At 53.0% G+C, this 20,603-nt stretch overlaps 1 pseudogene; it reads left to right on the top strand.

Annotated features, from left to right (window-relative positions):
• LOC128066751 (elongation factor 2-like) overlaps nt 1–20,117 on the top strand; it is a 66,544-nt pseudogene extending 46,427 nt beyond the window's left edge.
• Nucleotides 20,118–20,603: the final 486 nt, after the last annotated feature.

The raw sequence follows: 20,603 nt of genomic DNA, 5'->3' as shown, positions 1-20,603 counted from the left end.
GTTGTTCAACTACATTGTGAAAACCTATAAATGGGGCCCCTCATGGTGGAGAAAAGACAGTCAGGGGAATAAGAAATGCCTCCAGGGGCTGAAACTAAAGAGCCTCTTAATGAAAGTGAAAGAGGAGAGTGAAAAGGCTGGCCTAAAACTCAACATTCAAACAATGAAGATCATGGCAGCCGGCCCCATCACTTCATGGCCAATAAATGGGGAAACAACGGAAACAGTGACAGTCTTTATTTTCTTGGGCTCCAAAATTACTGCAGACGGTGAAATGAAAAGACGCTTGCTCCTTGGAAGGAAAGCTATGACAAACCTAGACAGCACATTAAAAAGCAGAGACATTCCTTTGCTGACAAAGGTTCATTCAGTCAAAGCTATGGTTTTTCCAGTAGTCATGTATGGATGTGAGAGCTGGCGCACGAAGAAGGCTGAACGCCAAGGAATCGATGCTTCTGACCTGTGGTGTTGGAAAAGACTCTTGAGAGCCCCGTGGACTGCAAGGAGATCCAACCAGTCAATCCTAAAGCAAATCAGTCCTGAATATTCATTGGAAAGACTGATGCTGAAGCTCCAATACTTTGGCCGCCTGATGCGAAGAACTGCCTCTTTGGAAAAGAACCTGATGCTGGGGAAGACTGAAGGCAGGAGGAGAAGGGGAAGACAGAGGATGAGATGCTTGGATGGCATCACCGACTCGATGGACATGAGTTTGAGCAAGCTCCGGGAATCGGTGATGGACAGAGAAGCCTGGCGGGCTGCAGTCCATGGGGTCACAGTGGGTCAGACATTCAGCAACTGAACTGACTGACAGGGACAGTGGCAAGAGTTGGTTCAAGAATCAGAGCACTGACTCAAAAATGAAAACCACACATTGGTTTCAGCAGCTCTGCAGGTGCCTACGGCAAGAAGAAAATGTTCAAGCTCTCAGGGGAAAAAAGCTGTGGCTTTTAATGGCACAGCAACACTGAGAGCTGACTTTTCAAGAAAAAGGAAGTCAGAAGATAATGGACTGGCATCTGTAAAATGCTGAAAAACAAATAACCACCAACCTGGAATTCGATGCCCAACAAAAACACTCTTCGAAAGTGCAAGCAAAATAAAGACTTGTAGGGCAAATGGAAATGAGACAATTCATCAACCACAGACATGACTAAAAAAATATTAAGGCAGTGCTTTGGGAGAAAGAAAAGTCGTCTCTGACTGAAATATAAAAAACAAGTAAAGACCAACAATGAGGTAACTGTCAGGGTAAATATTAATGCTACAGTGATGATAACGCCGACAATATATCTAAAATTTTAAAGGATAACAGTGACAAGGAGGAAGCAGTCGTGTCAGGGAGGCAGTAAAAGTACTAAGTTAGACTTCAATGTAAAACACAGGCTGTGTCTGCGAATGTGCACCCACCAACCTGGCAGAGGAGCACAGAACTAGAGAAACACCTCATCCTTCTAAAAGAAGGCAAGAGAAAAGAACACGGAACAGGTGGGACAAACAGAAAACACACAGCAACACGGTATCTACAGACGGAAACATCAAAGTTATAAACAGAGCAAATGTCCTCATTAAAAGATAAAAGCGTCACCCTGATTAAGATTAGAGCCACACACTGTTCCCAGAGGCACATGTTAAGATGGAAGACCACAGACAGGTGAGAGTCAAAGATGCCCAGGCGAACAAGGGCAGAAACCTGACGCGGCAACATCACTGTCAGAGAGAGCCTAAGGTAAGAAGCATCACTAGCGATAAAGAGGAGCATCTCCTGCTCACGCAAGTCCAGTCTGCCAAGACGATGAGGATTCTAAATCTGAATGTCCCTGATAACATAACCTCAAAACATCAATACATACAAACGGACAGAAATAGAAGAGCAGTCACAGCCAAGTTCACAATGGCAGTGGGAGACGTTAAAGACACATCTCTCGGGGAACTGGGCTCCCTGGGACGTCGTCACCTGCAGCCACGAAGTACCTGAAATGCGGCTGGCTCTACAATGAGATGTGCTGCAAGCCTGAAACACACACTGGATTTTAAAGACTTAGCATGAGAAAACGAATGTAAAATATTTCATTAGGTTTTATCAGGTTGATTACACACTGAAATGACAATATTTTGGGAATGTTAAAATAAAATATATTACAGGTAACTTCACCTACTTCTGCTTTACTCAACGTGGCTACCGAAATCTGAATTATGATTGACAAATCTGATCTAACTGATACGCACGTAACACTGCATTCCCACTGATAGATATTATTTTCAAGAGCCCAAGGAACATATAACAAAATGAATATATATTGGGTCCTTAGGAAAGCTCAAATTATTTCAGAGGACTGAGATAATGCAGGGTATACTTACGGATTGCAATGGGCTGATGGCTTATGTGCCCTCAAACTTCACCCTGCACGTGGTGATGATACCAGGAGGCAGGGACTCTGGGAGGGCTCAGGTCAGGAGGGAATGGGCTGCCGTGCTGCCAGGACAGGGAGAAGAAGCAGGCAGTCTAGGAACCAGGAAACAGGCCTCACCAGACGCGGCACCTGCTGGTGATCTTGGGACTTCCCAGGCTCCGGTACTATAAGAAGCAACTTTCTGTTGTTTATCAGCTGGTCTACGGTATTCATAACAGTAGCCCCTAAAGACCGAGACGGGGCTCTTCATGGAATTAACAGAGGTCAAAAAGGGTCGCCAGAAAAACCTCCCCAAACATTGGGAAGATAAATCACAGACTTCTTGTAGACTTTCATGAATAAGAATTTTAAAAAGCACAGTGTAAATTAGAAAATACTTTTACATACAAGATAATGAAAATTTGGCTTATTCAAACTTGTGGGACCCAGCCAACTGTGTTTAGATGCTAACCTAAAGCCTTTAACACATATACTGGAAAAGAAGGAAGGCCGAAATCAGCTGAGCCTCCTCCCAAAAATCCAGACAGAAAGCACAGCGAGTGGAGCACAAGGTGGATGGGAGAAAAGGAGCAGGAAATGAGGGAACACAGGGCAAACAGGGAATTGTTTAAACAAGCTGGATGTCAGCTCTTTGAAAGGCCCGATAAACCTGATAAACCCCTAGGGAGACTGGTTAGAGAAAGAGACAGAGCACAAATCACCAGTATCAAGGATCTTTAAAACGGGGCACAACACATCTCACAGAAAAGAAAGATAGTGTGAACCACAGTTCCCTTACTCATAGGAGAGTCTACGGGCCTAGCAAAGGGGAAATGCCTTACCTAAACATACCCAGGAAGACATACAAAATCAGAAAATGTTATTTGCATGAAAAAAACTAAATCTGAAATTAAAAGCCTCCCCACAATGAAACCAACTGGTTTTGTCAATCAATGCTTCCAAAAATCTAGGGAAGAAAACAGCAATCTCACAGGAACTCTCAGGGTAAACAAGGAACACTCTCCACCTTGTTTTCGAAGACTGGCATACTGCTACTGCTGCTAAGTCACTTCAGTCGTGTCCGACTCTGTGTGACCCCACAGACGGCAGCCCACCAGGCTCCCCTGTCCCTGGGATTCTCCAGGCAAGAACACTGGAGTGGGATGCCATTTCCATCTCCAATGCATGAAAGTGAAAAGTGAAAGGGAAGTCGATCAGTCCTGTCACACTCTTAGCCATCCCATGGAGTGCAGCCCACCAGGCTCCTCCGTCCATGGGAGTTTCCCGGCAAGAGTACTGGAGTGGGTTCCCATTGCCTTCTCCATGGATTATAGGAACATTAAAGATGCACACACACACACACACACACACACACACACACACAGAGTTCACTGTGTGAGGTGATGCGTATGTTGAGCAATCATTCCATGATGTCTATGGGCATCAAGTCATCACAGTGTAGACCTGAAATACACAAAAACTGTCTCTGTCACTGACTGCTTAGTGAAGCTAGGGTTCTAAAATCAGGGCCTGGCACCTTATAGCTGGCAGGTGTGGGAACTCGGGTTCATGTGCAGGCTGTACACTCTCTTAATCACATGTGAGACCTGAAGCAACCAAGCCACTCTCCATTTTTCTTTTTCTGTTTTCCTCTGGTCCCCTTGCCATTTGTGTTTAACAGATTCCCAGCATTGAGTGAGCAGCGTCAATGCAGCAAGAATGTTTCCCCACTTAAGGCAGGAGCATGTAACACCAGCAGACTTCCCAATCACCCCTGGGTGCTGCATCACACAGAAAAGCAAAGAAACTCGACATTCCCGAGACAGAGCTGCCCGACGGCAGTGGGGACTCTGGTCCCCCAGGTGTCCCAAGGGGACCCCCAGGGGCTAGGAGCCCATGCTGGGGCCCCCAGCTTGAGGCCACACTTGCCTTTCCACCATTCTGAAGGTCCTGGCAGAAGAAAGCCAGGCCATGGAAGGGGGATGGTGTGGGACGCAGGGCAGGACTGACTCGGGTCTGTGCTGGGCTCCACACCCAGTCACTACCCTTGGAGTGTACAAAGTTCTTGGGGTCATTCTGGGTATCTGGCAAAAAGCAATGGAGCCAAAGTCACTTGGCGTGGTTTTTAAGGAAAAAACCTCACTGAAGATTCACTCAGCGCCAGCCTCGGCCCCTACTGAGATGCAGACTCCTGGTCATCCTAGGCGGTACCCGCAGCCCACCAGGGCAAAGGGAGCCTCCCGGACACAGGGTGACACATGGCGTTCTTCCCCCACTTTGAATGAAGGGCTGCACCCCCCTGGATTAACCCGGCTCACCCCTCCACTTCTGATGCTGAGGCCCCCGTGACTCCCACGACCAGAGGATCCAGCCTCTCCCGGGGCCTCCGTGTCACGGCACAGGCCTTGTCCGTGTGGCCCCAGCAGGCAGGGTGAGTCCTGTGCGGAGCCTCCCAGCTCGTTGGCCTTGCTGCTCACATCAGGGCTGTGCAGGAGCACTGTGGGTCCACTGAATGAGTGGATGAGGGCCCCTAACAATGACAGTGATGACGACGAGGAGGAAGAGGTGAAGGGGGCGGAGGTCCAAGTGTCAGTCCCTGATTCAGGCATCTGTGCGTATTAACTCATTTAACCTCACGACAAGGTTGTGTGTCTGTGTGTGGGGGGCAGGGGCCGGTCCTGCCACTGTTCTCACCTTGGAGCCGGCAAGTTCACTCTCAGTGTCCAGGGGTGGCTGCAGCCACTGGCCACAGACTGGACAGCTTTAACACAAACTCATTCGCCCCCAGTTCTGGAGTCAGAAACCTGTGATCAAGGTGCGGGCAGGGCTCAGCTCCCTCCAGAGGCTCCAGGGGAGGGTCCCTCTGGCCTGGTCCAGCTCTTGGGGGACCCCAGGCCTCCCTGGGCTTGTGGCCACATCACCCCGATCTCTGCGTCCATGTGCCAAACCTTCTCCCCTGGGTGGCTCTGCGCTTCAGATCACTCCCTCTTCTCTTCCAAGCACACCTGCCATTGGATTTAGGGTCCACATGCATCCCGGGTGATTTGGTGCAGAGGTCAGTAAATTATTTCCATCTGCCGAGACCATTCATAGGAATAAGGTCACGTTTGCAGGCTGTGGAAGGATGGATGGCTTTCGGGGCCACCACTCAAACCACCATACTGGTCATGAGGCCGCCGGGCAGAGCCTCCCTGGGCTTGGTGCAGGGAGCTTCGAAGAAGCAGGGCTCCAGGACTTCAGTCCTAAGGCTGCCTCAAGAAGACAGTTAGGATCAGGACATTTGGGCACAGAGAACAGGTGAGCAGGGCCCCAAGGTGTGCTGGTGGGCGTGGGGCTCTCCTGCAGGGAACCTGGAGCCTGACATGACAGCCCAGGGCCAGGGGACATAGCGCATGGGTTTGGGAATGGACACATCCCAGCACAGATGAGGGGAGGCAGGCATGGGCGCTCAGGCCGGGGAAGCCCAGATCTTCCCGCTGCCCTCAAGGGGCAGGTCAGATGGGCACTGGAGGGAGCCGCGGTTTAAACGACAGGGGTCGTAGTCCCGGTCTGCTGCTGGGTTGTCTCTGGCGAGTGACTCAGCCTCTCTGAGACCATCTATTGCTCCTCTGCAAATCTTTGCCATATGTGACTTGCTTCACAGTTGAGGGGAGATCTTGGTGCTCTCAGCATCCCCGCCCAACCCCGTGGCTGGGGCTATGCCATATCTCTACGACCTTGAAGCCGCTAAGACCACCCCTGCACAGACTCTCTTTGCAAAGAAGCTGGAAGCCGCTTCCCCTACCATAGGAAGCCGTGAGGCACCGAGACCCAAGAGGCAGCAACGCCTCTAGCCTGGGGGCTCCCGGGCGCGGGGTTGACCACATGGGGCAGCGGGAATGACCACGGATGGCCCCATACAGCCAACCCCGTCTTTCCTGTTACAGCTCCCGTTTATTTCTATGCGTTCTGTTCAGCCACATGCAAAGACCCAAAATATATTCCTCCGAGTCCATGGAGATTTCTCTCGATGCTGGTCAAGAAGCAGTGCCCGGGCCACATCCCTGGGAAAACACGCTCAGCTGTTTATGTAAGCGACAGTGTCCCTCCAAGTAAAACATCTGGCAGGATTGGGAAAGGGTCGTGGGACTCGGTGGACGTGTGGGATGTCCTCGTTCTTACACATATAGGATGTTTTAAACCCTGGTGCCTGGCCTGACAGCAGTCTGCTCCCGGCAGGAAGAAACCATAAGATGCTGGTCCCCTCCGCCAGCAGGACGCCCCAGAGCGGTGGCTTCTGGACGGACTGGCCCCTCGGGTGGGGAGTCTGGAGGCCACAGAACTGCAGGGGCCTTGAGCCTTGGCGTGGGCATGGGAAGGGCCAAGGGGCTCGGGGAGAGGACAGGGTCAGGGCCCTTGCAGTGGACTGCCACCAAATGCTGGACAAAGACAAGAAATAACAAATGTCATACTTTAAAGTTCCTAAAGAGCCAAGAAGGCCCAGGAGAGTGACCAGGTCTGTGCCGTCCGAGGTGTGGGAGGGGAAGGGGAGGCTTGCCCAGCACAGACTGGACTGGTTTAAACCTCCACTCCCGGCTCAACTCACAGGAACAGCGACCTCACCATAGTTGTTCCCGGCACTTTCCTTTTAGAAGGAAGAAGGGAATCACAGAACAAGCAAAAACGTCCCCGGGGGGATTCCTTGTGGTCGAGGATGCCAAGGGCCCCTATTCGTCCCCACGGCTGCCTGAGCCGCCGTGTTATATGTCACAGCCACCCATCTTCGCTGAAGGGCAGCCTCCTAGGTTGTTGGAAGGTTGGCCTCAGTGAGGCCAAGCCTGGGGTCCTTAGCTCCCCCCAGAGGGCTCCCAGGCAGCACATCTCCCCAACCCACCCTGACCCCACAGCTGCTGCCCACCCCAGAGGGCCCCATCACTGCCATCAGGGAATTAGGGGTGCCACGTCTCAGGCCTGAGGGTGGTGGGCGCACCTCCATGCCATCTTGTGTGTGCACCCCAACTGGCTCACGGTCCAGCAGGAGCTGTGGGGAGCGTGTGTACATGGCAGGGACACACAGGACGGCTTCCGAGCACCGCCGGGCCAGGAAGCCGCAGAGCCCCGGTGGGAAGCCTGGGTCGGACTTCTGACCACCACAGGGGACTGGTCAACCTCCCCGCTGTGCCCTCGGCTTCCTCAGCTCTAAGGATAATACCACCACTCGGAGGGCCTCTGATGCCAGGGCCGCTCTGTGGGAGAGGCCGTGTTCTCCTCGAATCTGTTCAAGGCACGTGATGGCTGGTCTGTCCCTAATGACCGGGTGCATTCTTGGCAGCCCTGGGTCCTGCCTGCTCTTCCTGTTGGCACCGGGGTCCCACGTGGGTGTGAGCTGAAAGGCTGGTTCCAGGCTGAGTCTCTCTGCTTAGGTGACAGACGTGCCCCCCGGGAGGGAGAGCGTCTGGCATGGGGTGGGCCTCATCCCCTCCTTCTGATCAGCGCCAGGACCACCCTCCTTCCAGTTCCCGGAGTTGGAAGACAGGGGCCCTTTCTGGGTCACCTGAACGTGTCATCTCACAGGAGCCTTGGTTGAGGATATTTGCTGAGTGATCCATGGGGCCGGGGGCACAGTCCTGCTGAGTTCCTACCGTGTGCAGGCCGAGAATGCTCCTGAGGTCCTTCCCCAACCTCTGGCAGCATCCTTGGGTTCATTTCAATACTCGTGGACGAGGAGGCAGGCTGGGACTGCCCTGGGGGCTGACCCTGACTTGCTCACGCCTGCCCTCTACCTGGACGGCTCCCGAAGCGGACAGCAAAGTGCTCAGTCCCTGGGAAAGGGTCTGCAGGGAGGCATTTCTGCTCTGTGGTTCCTGCTGACCACGTCAGCACCGCCCAGGAGGAGTGGTCACATGGGGTGCTGGCATAAGCATGCTTTCTCCACATCCTGGACATGGTACCCTTGACTGTCTCCAGTGAGCCAGGACCCAGAATGCAGTCTCTCAGGGAGCTGGGGCTGCAGGACCGGCTGGGGCAGATTTACCCCTCAGCTTCGGCATAGGGTCTGGTTCCTGAGGCCTGGCTTCTTGAAGGAATAAAAGACATGTATTCATTCACAGTTCTGCTTTGATGATTGGTGGGTAGGTTACTCAGATCCACCCTCTCATGGAAAACAAAAACAATCAAAAAGTGTCACGCCTTAAAGTTAGTGAAGACCTGAGAAGACCCAGAGGAGCAACTGCCCAAGAGGAGGAGTCCAACAGAAGACTCCTCCCCCCCCCACCCCCCCATGGAGCTGGACTCCCAGGAGACGACACTTTCAGGTGACCCAGAAAGGACCTCCCTCCTCCAGCCTCGGGAATGACAAGGAAGGTGGTTCTGGTGCCGAGCAGGAGAAGGAGCAGGTGAGGACCCCAGTGGGTCCAGGCATGTCAGCCCGTGACCTTGGTTCAAGGCGACCCTATCCATAACACCCTCAGATGAGTGGAGAATGCAAGTGCCAAGTCTTTCTGGATAAGGACACCTTCTTCCCAGGCTTGGGAACTGCCCCACAGGTTATGGAAGAGTGGTGGCCGTTACGGAAGAGCGCCAGGCACACCAGGATGAAAGACAGCTGGAGGAGAACCAGCAGAAGTGACCCCCTCAGCTTTGGGATTCTGAGAGGATTTGATGGATAATACATCTAATAAATCAGCTAAGCTCATCTCATTTAGAGAAATGAACCTCAAGATAGAAAGGTCCTGCCAAGGACAGGAAACCATTAAAGAAAATGACACAGCCAACTTGGAAAAGAACCAAACAGAACGAGCAGAAATAAAAAGGTGTCATAACGAGAAGTGAAAATACAATAGACGCGTTTGAAGACACTTGGCCTCTTCAGGAAAAGGAGACACGTGGCCACTCAGCAGGGGCATGCTGATAATGTATGCAGCCCCCTGCCCAACCCCCTGCTCTCCAGGAAGGAACCCTGATCTGCAGCTGCATCATTTGCCAATTTCCGTGGTGTAAATTCTCCCGCTGTGGCCTGTTTCATGTACCAAAGGGTTAACACCCGGCTGGCAGAATTCCCGATGAGCCAGAGAGAGCCGACTCTGGCACACAACCGGCCTAGAGACATGGGAGGACATCAAAACCGCAACCAGAGGGGCACAGATTTCAGCCCGACTACCTAGGACCAGGGAAGACTCGTCCTTGGGGAACTTTAAAGACAAGACTCTTAAAACATGTCCAGAATTCACTTGATAACTTTGCCATTTCCTTCTCCACTTTAGAACAAGTACGCTTCCACAAAACCAGGAGAGGCCCAGAGGGAGCCAGGTGGGGTGTGGAAAAGCCTCAGCACTTAAGACTCAAGAGACATAAAAACTTTACAGCCAAAGAAATGAATGTGTAATGGTGGAATGATGAATAGAGATATGAATAGCTTCGGGACTAGACAATGGCCCCTGACACCTCACTGTAGGAGAGGCTCATGGCACAGGCACTAAGCCTGGGGGTAGGAGTGAGATGGAGGCTGAAGACCACATTTTGTTGTTGTTCAGTCACTAAGTCACGTCCGACTCTTTGAGATCCCATGGACTGCAACACACCAGGCTTCCCTGTCCTTCACCACCTCCCAGAGCTTACTCAAACTCATGTCTATTGACTCCGTGATGCCATCAAACCATCTCATCCTCTGATGCCCCCTTTTCCTCCTGCTCTCAATCTTTCCCAGCATCAGGGTCTTTTCCAATGAGTCAGCTCTTCACACGGGTTGGCCAAAGTATTGGAGCTTCAGCTTCAGCATCAGTCCTTCCAATGAATATTCAGGGTTGATTTCCTTTAGGATTGACTGCTTTGATGTCCTTGCAGTCCAAGGGACTCTTAAGAGTCTTCTCCAACTCCACAGTTCCAAAGCATCAATTCTTTGGCACTCAGCCCTCCCGACAGTCCAGTTCTCACAGTTCAGGGCCAAGAGTCTGACGTGAGAACCCAGCACCCACGTTCAACTGCCCCTGTCCGGCCCAGTGGCCTTGATCTCCTTGCCCCACCTCTCAGAGCCTCAGTTCCTTCCTGTGGTAAAGGGATCTGACCCTTTTACCACAAGCCAGGTCAGGATGCCCACAGAAGGTGGGGTGGGGATGGGGCTTTGCATCCAGGCTGACAAGTCCCTGAGAACGTCTGTTGCTGCATTGTCCTTACATACGGAGTTGTTGAAATTAGACCTGAGGTGCCCCTAAGTCGAGAACCCCCACTCCAATGTCCAGGCTATGGGGACGGACCCCCACTCCCAACTCCATGCTCATCACCACACTTAGCCAAGTCTGGGAACTGTCTCAGACACCAGCTCATGCCCACAAAGCCTCAGCTGGAAACTGCAAGAAACATGCCCCTCTCCCCTGTCCCGTGTCCATGGCAACCCTGCCCACCCCCCAGCAGGTGAAAGCCCCTCCATTCTAAGGTGGAAAAACCAAGGTCCCGAGTGGGGAAGCCACTTGCCTGAGGCTGCTCAGCTTTCAGGAAGTGGCCGGGCTGGGTCTGGACCTGCACACATGGCCACATGGGCTGTGTGGGGTCTGAGCCCCTCTGGGAGCTCAGGTACCCTTACCGCCTGACCAGCCATCCTGGAGTCTGGTGTGGAGGTGGCTCCCGTCCTCCAGTAGGCAGTTGCTCGCTTGCTTTTCAAAAAAGCAATATCCAAAAGACGGGAAACAGATACCGCCACGGCCCACACCAACTCCGGGAAGGAATGAGGAGAAACTACAGCGTGCCAGCCGTGGGGTGCGGTGGCGAGCCCTGAACGGCAGCTTGAAAGCAAACTGACCTCGTAGGGTTCACATGTCTGCGGCCTTAACAATTGGCCGAATCCGGAGTCAAGTTCAACATCAGGGAGGTGTGGGCCTCGGTCACCCCCAGTGCATAGTCGGGATTTTCCTGTGTGGCTTTTCAGCAATTGCCAGTGGACATACATAATGCCCTGGCTTTGAGTCTGCCCTTGAAAAATGCTGATGGGTTTCAGTTACAAGGAAACATGTTGGCCCACAAGCTGCTCTTGTCCATTTCCTGGGAACCCTGGCCGCTAACCCCACAGCCATCGGAGGGACAGAGCAGTGGGGAATGGGCGGAAGAGGCGCTCCTGCAGAAGGCAGGCCTGGGCCACCTGCCTCCAGGACCTTGCCCTACCATTTCCATCCTGTCTGCTGTCCCAGGGGTCTCTGACATGACATCCCTCCTGGACCCTCATGTGTGAAACTGACCTCGGGGGTCGTCTCTGGATTAAGGGGTCAGATCCTGATTTGACAATGAGGGCCCCTCTCGTGGGTGGCTGGGGAAGCAATTTTTAAGCTGAGGTCCTCTGGGCCCACGGTGCCTGGCGGAGGGTCGGGGGGCAAGTGGGTCACCTGTGGTCACAGCCAGTTGGCCAGGCTCAGCCTCCATCCATCCTATACGCAAAGTTATGAGCATGTTTCTTCCAGACCCACCACTTCCCCCTCCACTGGGTTCCTGACCCAGGCACCCAGTGCTGTGTATGGGTCTCTGTCTGGGGTACATCTGGGGCACTGGACAGGGGATTGGGGACTTGCATAGACACTGGAGGGGGGGTCCTTCCTTGGGGAAGTTTCTGACAGTTCCTGGGAAACAGGCCTGCACGCTCCTCGCACCTCTAAGCATGGACCAGGGTCAGCAGTTTATACACCCTGGGAGCAGGTGAGAGGTGCACTGTGGGGCACTCCTAGACCTGCTAAAAGTCAGAACCTGCATCTTGACGACCTCAGGGGCTTCCGTGCACACCCCGGGACCCTGCACCGAGGCAGCCAGGCCAAGGCTTGGTCCCCACCAGACCACCTGCCCTGCTCAGCTCTCCAACCACACCCATCCATGGCTGTACTCGAGGGGTCCTGCGTGAGCTCCCCCCATTCCTGGGATAACTGCTTGTGTGTAAAGACTCAGCTTTGTAGCGGGGTGAATGGTGCCCTCCAAAAGAGACACCCACATCCCAACTCCCCATATTTGCCAGGGGGCCTTTATTCGTAAATCGGGTCACTGCAGAGGAAATCAAGTTAGATAAGGTTACAGGTGGGCCTTATGCAGAATGATGGATGTCTTCATAAGAAGAGAAGAGACACACAGAGAGGAGGAGGCCATGTGAGGAGGAAGCAGAGGCTGAGGGGATGTGACCACAAACCCAGGAACACCTGGAGCCCCAGAAACTGGAAGAGCTGGGAGTGACGCTCCTCCAGAGCCCAGGTCGGGGGGCCCGGTCCTGCTGACCCTTGACTTTAGACTTCTGGCCCCCAGAACTGGGAGACTGTCGATTAGTATTGTTTTAAGCCTCCCCACCACCCCAGTTTGTGGTCGTCGGTATCAGAAGCCCCACCTGGGACACTCAATGTTCTGTGTCCCTAAGATCCACCAATCGACCGCTACCTCAGCCAGGCCAGTCTTCCCCCGGTCATCACGGGATGTCTTCTCAACAATAAACCTCCTGACTCGGGAGAAAGGCTCACGCTGCACACAGGGGCCCCATCTGTGTGGGGCTCAAAGCCCATGTTGCCTCAGAGCGGCTCAGCCTCACACACCTGCTGGCCCAGGGGGAGCAAAGGGGGTCACACACCTCTGAGCCCCTGTGCCCTCCACACCCCGCCCAGTCATAACTGCAGACGACCGGGCCAGCAGACATTTCAGGAGGGCAGACTTGCTTATCTGCCCCCACTGCTCTTGCTTCCCTGTCCTTTTGCCTCCCCCCACCCCTGCTTCTGGGCTTCCCTTGGGCCTCCCTTGGAGCTCAGCGGGTAAAGAATCTGCCTGCGATGCGGGAGACCTGGGTTCGGTCTCCTGGGAAAGGCTACCCAGTCCAGTGTTCTGGCCTGGAGAATTTCATCGACTGTATAGCCCATGGGGTCGCCAAGAGTTAGACATGACTGAGCGACTTTCATTTCCTTCATCCTTGCTCCTGGTCCAGCCTGTCCAGCTGGCCCTCATGTTTGGGCCCGGGGGACACTGGTGACATCTGGGGACATTTTCAGTTGCATTTATGAATGCTGCAAGATATTAAATGCCAACAACACCAAGGCTGAGAAATCCCACTTGAAGACTCTTCATCTTTTGGAGGTCATTGTTTGAGTATCCAATGGAGTCCATGGATTTCTTTCTCCCTGGGGAAGCATGCAGAAGCCCCAGTTTTGTTTCACAGTGGGCAAGGTAGTGTGACTGGGCTCTCTCCGAGGCTATTTTGTTCCCCAAACCTTCTCACTTCTTGTAATCAGAGCACACCCGGGAATGAGTCTTCCCTGACATCTCTCCACTACTCAGGTTGGTGTGGACCCGCACACACCCCGCACACTGCCTGTGCCCAGTGGCCGCTGAATAGACTCTGGTCTTGAGCAGGGGCAGGCAACAGGCTTCCTGAGGACTGATTCATCTCAGGGGAAAGCTGAGGGTTGTAGGGGCCATGGAAAAGTCGATAATGATCTGAAGACACCACAGGAATATGGCTCATGCTCAGCTCCAGCTTTTTGAAATCTTGAACCATTTAGTTTATGCCAATAACAGTTTCACCTAAAAAGGGCCCAATCAGAGACTTCCCTGGTGGTCCAGCGGTTAACACTCTGCCTTCCAATGCAGGGAGAGTGGGTTCAGTCCCTGATTGGGAAACTAAGATCACCGCATGCCTCGAGGTGTGGCCCCCAAATTTTGTTTAAAAAAGCCCACTCAACTGCTGAAAAACTTTTAAGGCTATAGAACCAAATTATCACTGATGTTTGGGGTCACCGTGACCTTGTGATTTGTATTAATAATAAGAAATACATTTTTGGTCTTTGCCCCCGGTCCTGGCACAGAGCTCCTAAAACTCTGGCAATTACCGAAGTGGGGAGAGCAGTCAAGGTGTCTCTTGTTAGGTGAATGAGGTGACTTTTCGGAGAGTGCCTCCTTTCCAAAGGGGGGCGCTGCTTGCCAGGGCAAGTAAGCACATGGTTAAGGATTGGAATTTCCGGTCCCTCCTCTGCCCCGCTCCTCCCCTGACCATGTCTGGGAAAGCCAAAAGGGCTTCTGGTTGAAGCGATCACCAACAGCCACTGATTTAATCAATTGTGCTTGTGTGATGACTCCTCCATAAAAATCCCCAAACAGGGTCTGGACAGCTTCTGGGTTGAGGAACACATGCAGATTTGGGGAAAGTGAGGCTCGGAGAGCGTGAAGTTCCGTGCCTCCCCCACACACACCCTGTCCTATGTATCCCCCTCCATCTGCTGTTCCTGAGTTTATTACCTTTTACAATAAGGCTGTGATCTACTAGGCAACATGTTTCTCTGAGTTCCGCGACCACTCCAAAAATTAATAGAACCCAAAGTCATTAGAACCTCGGAACGGGTAGCCAGCGGGTCAGAGCGCAGGTGACAATCTGGGCTTGCAAATGATGGCTGGAGTGGGGGCAGAGTCTTGTAGGGCTGGGCCTTTAACCTGTGGGGTCTGGAACTACCCCCAGATAGGCAGGGTCCACATGAGTTAAGTTGCAGGACCCCCAGCTGCTGTCACAGAAGTGCTGGGTGATGCCGGGGAAACAACACATGCATGTTGGAACTGGAAGAAGCCTCGTCACTTACTAGTAGAACTCGATCTTTCCTGGTGGCCATAACCAATGTCTTTATGCTTGATGTTTATTTCAAAGTCAGAAGATTTAAAGAAGATATGTGTGGTGAAGGATTTAACTGGACTTGGAAAGGCTCTTCTTTCTCCTTTGTGAGCGTGGCCATTCCATTATCATATGAGCAATAATGATACATGACTGAATATTCACATCACCAGTGAGAACTTCCCGATTGCCAGACTCTAAGTGAAGTACTTTAGAATAACCCAGTGATGTAATGAGTTGTTTCCCAGACGGTTCAGCAGAAAAGAACCCGCCAGCCAGTGTAGATTGTGAAATGCAGGAGACCTGGGTTCAGTCCCTGGGTGGGGAAGATCCCCTGGAGGTGGAAATGGCAATCCATTTCCGTATTCTTGCCTGAAAAATTCCACAGATAGAGGATCTTGGGTGCTACAGGCCACAGGGCTGCAAAGAGTTGGACACGAATGAGCACCTGAACATGCACACAGTCGTGCAAATACTGCTGGTTTCTCTGTTTGACAAATGGTGAGACATCATCGCTGTTGTTGTTCAGTCATCCGATTTTGTCTGATTCTTTGTGACCCCATGGACTATACACTCCAAGGAATTGTCTAGGCCAGAATACTGGAGTGGGTAGTGTTTCCCTTCTCCAGGGGATTTTTCTGATTCCCCGCATATTGTAAGAGTCAACTTGAGAATTCTTGTTTTTTATTTCATTTCAAATAGCCTTTGCGTATCTGAAAGGACAGTGTAGGTACTTTCGAGATGTATTCTGCAAAACAAAGCCCTTTTGGCAAATGTGGTCATGATCTCCAGGTCGGCATTGCTGTGGTAAGTGTCACATCTCAGCCAGAAGCCAGATCCTAAGCCCTTCCTCTGGCAGAAACAAACTCACAAAATAAGCCAAGAAAGGGAGCTGGAAAAACAAACCACACCAACAATCAGAAACTCATCCCTCATGAGACAAAGCTAGAGAAAAAGCCAACATCCTTGTGGCCCCAAAACCCTCTTGGCAATGAATGTTCAGTAAGGAAGAGACGAAACATATCAAGTTCTAAGGAGAGGCAATGCCCATGGCCAGTGTGGTTTAGCAACAGCCTGACTGCTCAGATGTAGACACACACCAATGTAAACCCTCTGCAGACAGCAGTGATGATCATCACCATAGTAAGTGTTTAGTCTGGTGACAACCTGCCCTGGGCACCACATAAGGGAGCAGACCTGATTCTCTTCCTCTGCCCCCACACCATTCACTCATGAAGGCAGCTCAGGTGCTATCGAGCCCTGCCTGCCTGTCTGGCTCGTCCATGAGCTGTGACCACCTCCAGGGAAGGACTCCACCTTCTCTTCTCTCTGCACCATGAACCTGCACACAGGGGGCCTTCACAACCTCAGGAGACTCACCCCACCCACACTATAGCCAGAACCCTCCCCAGGCATTAAAACAGCTGTGGAGTCACTTTGGCCTAAGCCCTGGTTACGGATCCCTGCAACCTACTACAGCCCCTACAGCGTGAATAATCAGGTCCTTTATACACAGATTCCTGGCTGTGAGATTCGAGCTTTGGATTCATTGTCAGCTCTGTCCCTCCCGTGGCAGCCAGGTGGGCCGCGATGCAGACAAAGGAGCTCATGAGCTGAGTTTCAAGGGAGGCATTGAAAGGACAGCGATGGAGGCAACCTGTTGCAAACTGAGGGAGGGTCCCTACGTGTCTCAGAAAAGGCCTCTGGTGTGCAGGTGTGGAGGAGGGCTCCCACAGTGCAAAGGAAAGAGAGGTACTCAGGGGCAAAGGCTCATGGCCTCTCCTGTAGCAGCTCCACTTGGTAGCTCGTGAACAGTGGACAGCCAATGTGGTCACATGAGTGTGACTCTTATTCCCTCACAAAGCAAGAGAAAGGGGGCAGGGTATGGGAGAACCCGGAGGGTGTGGCGGGGCGGATGAAGGGAGGTGTCCTTCCTCTCTTCAGTGCAAATTGCTTTTGTGAGTCTCAGAGCTTCCAGACGGCAGTTACCAAGTCAGGTCCCCACAGTATCCAGTGTGGGCTGGGTGCCTTAGCCCCTGTCACATGGACAAGCCACACCATATGGCTTCCCTGGGTTCTAACAGCAGGATCTGGGGAGTTTGTCTAGGTGCACACTTCCTTGCTGTAGCTGTGTTACCTGTTACCCGCTTCTCTGAGCCCCAGTTTTGTCCTCTAGAAAAAAGACATCGATTGCTACCTTAGCAGGTTGCTACCTTAATCCTGTGAAGACTAATTAGGGTAATCCTACAATTAATAGCTGGCCTTAAGAGATATCAATGAATAGCTGGCCTTAAGAGATACTGGGCTGCTCGGCGCAACCCAGCTCGCTCGGATCTGCTTGGGAGAATCCACCGCCATCCGCCACCATGGTGAACTTCACAGTAGACCAGATCCGGGCCATCATGGACAAGAAGGCCAACGTCCGGAACATGTCTGTCATCGCCCACGTGGACCATGGCAAGTCCACTCTGACAGACTCCCTGGTGTGTAAGGCGGGTATCATCGCCTCTGCCCGGGCTGGGGAGACCCGCTTCACTGACACCCGGAAGGACAAGCAGGAGCGTTGCATCACCATCAAGTCAACGGCCATCTCCCTTTCCTACGAGCTTTCAGAGAACGACTTGAATTTCATCAAGCAGAGCAAGGATGGCTCTGGCTTCCTCATCAACCTCATTGAGTCCCCTGGGCACGTCGACTTTTCCTCAGAGGTGACATCCGCACTCCGTGTCACTGACGGTGCCTTGGTGGTGGTGGACTGTGTGTCTGGTGTGTGTGTGCAGACAGAGACGGTGCTGCGCCAGGCCATCGCTGAGCACATCAAGCCAGTGCTGATGATGAACAAGATGGACCGGGCCCTGCTTGAGCTGCAGCTGGAGCCTGAGGAGCTCTACCAAACCTTCCAGCGTATCGTGGAGAATGTCAACGTCATTATCTCTACCTACGGCGAGGGCGAGAGCGGCCCCATGGGCAACATCAGGATTGACCCCGTCCTTGGTACTGTTGGCTTTGGATCTGGTCTCCATGGTTGGGCCTTTACCCTGAAGCAGTTTGCAGAGATGTATGTGGCCAAGTTTGCCGCCAAGGGCGAGGGACAGCTAGGGCCTGCTGAGCGGGCCAAGAAGGTGGAGGACATGATGAAAAAGCTGTGGGGAGACCGGTGCTTTGATCCAGCCACTGGCAAGTTCAGCAAGTCAGCCAATAGCCCTGATGGCAAGAAGCTGCCACGGACGTTCTGCCAGCTCATCCTGGACCCAATCTTCAAGGTGTTTGATGCAATCATGAACTTCAAGAAAGAGGAGACGGCAAAACTAATTGAAAAACTGGACATCAAGTTGGACAGTGAAGATAAGGACAAGGAGGGCAAACCACTTCTGAAGGCTGTGATGCGCCGCTGGCTGCCTGCTGGGGACGCCCTGCTGCAGATGATCACCATCCACCTGCCTTCCCCTGGGACAGCCCAGAAGTACCGCTGTGAGCTCCTGTATGAGGGTCCCCCAGACGATGAGGCAGCCATGGGCATTAAAAGCTGTGATCCCAAAGGCCCTCTCATGATGGACATTTCCAAAATGGTGCCGACCTCTGACAAAGGTCGGTTCTACGCCTTCGGCCGGGTCTTCTCAGGGCTGGTGTCTACCAGCCTGAAGGTCCGCATCATGGGACCCAACTATACTCCTGGGAAGAAGGAGGACCTGTACCTGAAGCCGATCCAGAGGACAATCCTGATGATGGGCCGTTACGTGGAGCCCATCGAGGATGTGCCTTGTGGCAACACTGTGGGTCTGGTGGGCGTGGACCAGTTCCTGGTGAAGACTGGCACCATCACCACCTTCGAGCATGCCCACAACATGCGGGTGATGAAGTTCAGCGTGAGCCCTGTTGTCAGGGTCGCTGTGGAGGCCAAGAACCCGGCCGACCTGCCCAAGCTGGTGGAAGGTCTGAAGCGGCTGGCCAAGTCGGACCCCATGCTGCAGTGCATCATCGAGAAGTCCAGGGAGCACATTATCGCAGGGGCTGGGGAGCTGCACTTGGAGATCTGCCTCAAGGACCTGGAGGAGGATCATGCTTGCATCCCCATCAAGAAATCTGACCCAGTTGTCTCATACCGGGAGACTGTCAGTGAGGAGTCGAACATACTCTGCCTGTCCAAGTCCCCCAACAAGCACAATAGGCTTTACATGAAGGCGCGGCCCTTCCCTGATGGCCTGGCTGAGGACATCGACAAGGGCGAGGTGTCTGCACGCCAGGAGCTCAAGCAGCGGGCCCGCTACCTGGCTGAGAAGTACGAGTGGGACGTGGCTGAGGCCCATAAGATCTGGTGCTTCGGCCCTGATGGCACGGGCCCCAACATCCTCACGGACATCACCAAGGGTGTACAGTACCTCAATGAAATCAAGGACAGTGTGGTGGCTGGCTTCCAGTGGGCCACCAAGGAGGGGGCGCTGTGCGAGGAGAATATGCGGGGCGTGCGCTTTGACGTCCATGATGTGACGCTTGCACGCTGATGCCATCCACCGTGGGGGTGGCCAGATCATCCCCACAGCTTGGCGCTGCCTGTATGCCAGTGTGCTGACTGCCCAGCCCCGGCTCATGGAGCCCATCTATCTTGTGGAGATCCAGTGTCCGGAACAAGTGGTTGGTGGTATCTACGGTGTCCTGAACAGAAAGCGGGACCACGGCTTTGAGGAGACCCAGGTGGCCGGCACTCCCATGTTTGTTGTGAAGGCCTACCTCCCTGTCAATGAGTCCTTTGGCTTCACCGCTGACCTGAGGTCCAACACGGGTGGCCAGGCCTTCCCCCAGTGTGTGTTCGACCACTGGCAGATCCTGCCTGGTGACCCCTTTGACAACACCAGCCGCCCCAGTCAGGTGGTGGTGGAGACACGCAAGCGCAAAGGCCTGAAGGAAGGGATCCCAGCCTTGGACAACTTCCTGGACAAGTTGTAGGCGGCCTCTGCTTAGCCTGCCACTGGGTGGGACTTGGCGCGGCCCCTGCGCCCAGGGACAAGTGACCACAGCAACAAGCCCCCACATTCTCCACAACACCTCGAGGCTGTCCAGACCCAGTAATGCTCTGCCTGACAGGTTTCTGGGGCCCACTTCGTGCCATCACTCAACATGAACACTTGATGCTGTTTCTTTCGATATTTCTTTCCAGATTTTAGGGGCAACAAGTGCCCTCGGAGCAGGCACTTATCTGGCCGGTGGGAATGGGGTAGGGGATGGGACAACCAATACTTTTTTGTTGAGAGGGAAACTTAATGTCAAAAAGTTAAAAATAAACGCATTAAGAGGTTTATTTGGGTAAATGGCCCCTAGTGGATTTTCCTCCAGTAGGGGCAAGAAACAAGCGGGTAGATGTTCTCTTTGGACAGAAGCTAGAAGGCAGGAAACCCCGCCCGCACAGTGTCACTGAGCACCTCCAGCTGTATTAGTGCCATTGGAATAATAAACTCAACATGGTGGAAAAAAAAAAAAAAAAAGAGAGATACTGGGCTTCCCTGATAGCTCAGCTGGTAAAGAATCCTCTTGCCATGCAGGAGTCCCAGGTCTGATTCCTGGGTTGGGAATCCTGATCCACTGCAGAAGGGACAGGCTACCCACTCCAGTAGTCATGGGCTTCTCTTGTG

This window comes from Budorcas taxicolor, chromosome 21, assembly GCF_023091745.1.
Source record: "Budorcas taxicolor isolate Tak-1 chromosome 21, Takin1.1, whole genome shotgun sequence".
NCBI classification, from domain to species: domain Eukaryota; kingdom Metazoa; phylum Chordata; class Mammalia; order Artiodactyla; family Bovidae; genus Budorcas; species Budorcas taxicolor.
The sequence above is the reverse complement of the archived record's forward strand: the minus strand, read 5'-3'. Positions and strand labels throughout refer to the sequence as shown.